Raw genomic sequence first — 4,169 nt, 5'->3', positions numbered from 1 at the left:
CCTGTTTAGTTTGAGTTCACAGAGCCGGAGGTGTAGTTTCGTAGTTAAGAGCTTCTTTGTTGGAGCAAGTAGTAGATTAGTTAGCTCTTAGCTTTGAGTGGAAGTAGTCCTGTTGGAGACTGGGGGGCGAGGAATAGAAGTATTGATTGGCAAGAAGTAGATCTCTTACTCACGGCAGGGGACTCGCAAACTCCAGTTTGAAGAGAGTCAAGTATATCTTAACTTGTTATCTTGGCTACCTACCCTGACTTGCGCCTAAGCTTGGTTTGTCTTGTTGGTTCATAAAGGAGAGGAAAGATGTAGATGAGATTGTTGCAGACAGAAGGAAGAGAGGAAAGAAGTACGAGAGGAAAGATGTAGATGAGATTGTTGCAGACAGAAGAAGAGAGCGGACTGGTAGTGAGAAGAGAGTACTTGCTTTGAGGCTCGGGTCGGCTTGTTTACTAATAGATCTCTACTGGATCCACTCCTTCCTGAACTTCACAAGTCGAGGTCGACAAGGTCTCATCTTAAATAAAGAGTAGAGGTCGGGAAGCTGTTTCATCTGTATTAGTTGACTCCGGTGTATTAGTTGACATAGGTAGATGAGCCAAGCCAGAGTGATAGGATAAGAATTAAGGTATTGTTGACAGAGCAGAGCAGTAGGGTACAGATGTTAATAGGGTAAAGATTATAGTATCAAATTCACTTCTACAGCCGATAAGTCTATTGAATAGGTAATTTCCCATCAAACATCTAAAGTAATGTTTTAGTGCTTTTTTCGTATATACCAGAACCCCTTTCCCTTAGTTACAGTCAGAGAAGAAGACCGGTTAGTAGAATATTCAGAATGTAACTCCAAATAGGAATGAAAGAATTAGTTGACAGAGCAGAGGTAGGCCAGGGAAGTTTAGTTCGGGTAGGCAAGGAACCCAGTTGTGAATCAGTATTTGTTGGGTCTTCAAGGGGAGAGTCTGGAGTGAAATAAGGAGTTCAAAAGCAAGTGCTGTGTTCGGGAGCTAACTACTATCAGAATGCAACCACTACTATAGAGCTACTAAGATCAGAATGCAACTAAGAGGTGAGCTAACCAAGTCCTGTGTTCGGGAGCTAGTGGTACTGATGCGGTGGCTGCGAGGTATGGGTTTGTAGCTACTCCGACTGCTCTGTCAGGTAGTAAGCCTAATACTGGTGCTGCTCAGGCCTATGTTGGGTCGCTCAGGTCTATAACCACTGAGGGCTCGCTACCGCTTTGAACTCCTGCCGCGTAACTAAAGTTCCTTGGCCCCTCCTGAGGCACCTTATTTGTTATTAGACTTTCCTTAGAAGATAGGCACCCCCATGGTAGATTGGAATCCCCTCCCACTGGACCAATAGCTATGGGTCAAATTATAGAATCTTATTAGTAACAACCCACATACTAGACTATCGGAAGCCGATGAAAACCACTCATACTAACACGCAATGTCATTTTGCTCCCTAACGCCGATACGAAAACAGTGTTTACTTGCTCTTTACTCAACAAACAACATAGAAAGAACACCCCAATCTTTACTCAACAAACAACATAGAACATCCCAATATTATATATGATTGATTATTATTGACTATTATATATGATTGATTATTATTGACCTGAACCCTTAAAGATGGAACACTCAAATATTAGATATGATTCTTATTGACCTCGAACCCTTACTAATAGCTATCGGTACCAAAATAGACTAAATAGATTGACTTACCTGTACTATCACATCGGGACCTTACGAAACCCCTATAATTTCATTTCGTTTCGGCACTGTGATCTCAATAGCAGTGATAGATTATTGACTGCCCGGAACCCAATACGTACAGGAGTAGGCTGCTCTAATAGGACGTACAGGAATAGGCAGCCCTACCTAATAGGACAGACTCCACCTACTAATATAGGGAGCTTCCATCTTAGGTATGGCGATACGAGCTTCTATCGGAGGTTAACTACTATACACCGTTGTCAGTGGTCAATAGCCAGAGGAGAGGGACCGTTATCAAAGTTCTTATTGTGAAGCCGCCCACAGCGTTGATAAGATCTTATGGACGATGCCTTTCCTTCAAGCAGTCGAGTAAAGTCAAGAGGGCTCGAGCCAAGCACAGCACCCACAGAGCTATATCTTATAGCGGTAGTGCAGCCTATAGCTTTTTCTTCCTTATTTGTGAGAGCCTATAGCTTTTTCTTCCTTATTTGAGTTTAGGCTATGTTAAGGTAAGTCAGAAAAGAATAGTAGGTAGTGCACATATAGTCTCAATTAGTCAAGTAACCGAACTCCTTTAAATATAAGTAGAAACTCCAGCATAGTAGGTAGTGCACATATAGTCTCAATTAGTCAAGTAACCGATTAGTAAAGTAACCGAACTCCTTTGAATATAAGTCAAATAATATATACTCCATAAACACACTTCTGATTGAACTTTCATCATTCATATCGGGGGCAAGTTAAAGCCCAGTCAGCCCCACAGGAAGACCATTCTTGTATGCCTGGGGTTTATTCCCATTAGAGTAGTTACATTCCGAGAAGCACTAGCGCAATTCTGAGGTTAACACCTGTTAGATTATAGTCCCGTATAGCTAGATCTCGTCTCTAGGCAGGAACATAGGCGTAAGCCAAGCCATATGTATAGGTACCTTGTATAGGATTAACAACAGCAGCCCTTCTTTTTCCTCCCACCCTGGCGCTTGCTTTGTATCTGCCTATGCAACCAACTATGCTTGCTCCAGCAGCAGCCATCTTTGTTCCAACCTTTACCTTTGTGGGATCCACTGGCATTGGTTCTCGAACGGAAACTGGAAATGACACCCAAAAGTCTGCCTTTGATAGTTCCCATTTCCTTCGTGTATAAGTTCAATTGGTCTGAGTTGGATGACGGTTAAGCAATGCTCTTGGCTGCGGGAATAACTTGAGAATCACTTTATGCTTTAGGTTCACTTCAGTAGTTCGTAAGCCTTCCGTTCTTGCTCTTATACTGGTTACCTATGACCTGCGGGTAACTAAGATTCAGACCTTTCTGGGGGGCCAAGTAACATAGTAAGTGTAGCGGCAGGAGTCTTTGCCAATGCTATCAGTCAAGCCAAGCAACTAGACAAGTAGCGTGACAGGAGCCCCGTTTGCCGAGAAAACGCATCTTTTCATTCAACTACGAGGGGTTAGTTTCTATCTTCATTTCTTTCCCTAGTGATCCTTCCTTAGAGGGGATGAGGCTTCTATATAAGATTCTAGTTACCCAGGTAGGTAGTAGTAGTCCTGTGGAAGTAAGTATAAGAATAGGGATAAGAGGTATAGATCCTCGTCTTGTGTTGGTGTGTGAAGGGTAGCTAGTAAGAGAATGAGACCGGTGAGTAGCAGCCTTAAAGCAAGGTAAGAAAGAGAATGCCCAGGTCCAGTTCAAAAGTGAGGTTCGGAACCAGTTGCATCAACCCAAGGAATGGATTATCGAGCACCTGTTATAGAATGAAGTAATCTTACACCTCTTACAGCAGATGTGGTTAGTGACATAACATAGTTCCAAGAGCCAGAGCCAGAAGTAGAGGAGCCTCATTCCGTTAATAGGAGCGTTCACTAGCAAGTGGGTCTGAAGCCGTATCAAGTCCAGCAGCAATCAATTCTTCCAGTTCTGAGTCCGGGTAGCAATCAATTCTTCCTGCCTGTTCGGAGTCCGGATCATCGACAAGAGAATAGGAAGTAGTTTCAAAAGAAGGATAAGCTGTTCTCACAAGTAAGCAGTCTTTTGACTTTATTCTTCTGAAGCACTAACGGAGTGAATTGTTGGCTCGAATAAGAGAGATATTCAATGAAATGATGAACTTCAGTACGAGGCCAGGTAGTACTGCTAACCTACTAAGGTATGAGATGGAAAGGTATGGTTGCACAGGACTTGGTTTATTACTGGCTATGTGTTTGTGGTAAGCTATTCCGAGCCGAGCCCCAACTAGTATACTCTGGGTAAGCCTTATTCTAAGTCCTGTGTGAGCCTTAGATAGAGGATCAGAGTGGGAATTGTAATAGAGGAGATTATCTATTTGCATAATTGGAATAGAAGAGATTATCTATTTGCATAACTGGAATAGAATTGTACTACCAGGGACAGGTAACTACTAGACAAGTTGAACTCCTAACTCAGGTACCAGTGTATAAATTGCGGTAAGTAAACCATTA

The sequence above is a fragment of the Musa acuminata genome, unplaced genomic scaffold (assembly GCF_036884655.1).
Source record: "Musa acuminata AAA Group cultivar baxijiao unplaced genomic scaffold, Cavendish_Baxijiao_AAA HiC_scaffold_417, whole genome shotgun sequence".
NCBI lineage: Eukaryota > Viridiplantae > Streptophyta > Magnoliopsida > Zingiberales > Musaceae > Musa > Musa acuminata.
Note: the sequence above shows the minus strand (reverse complement) of the source record.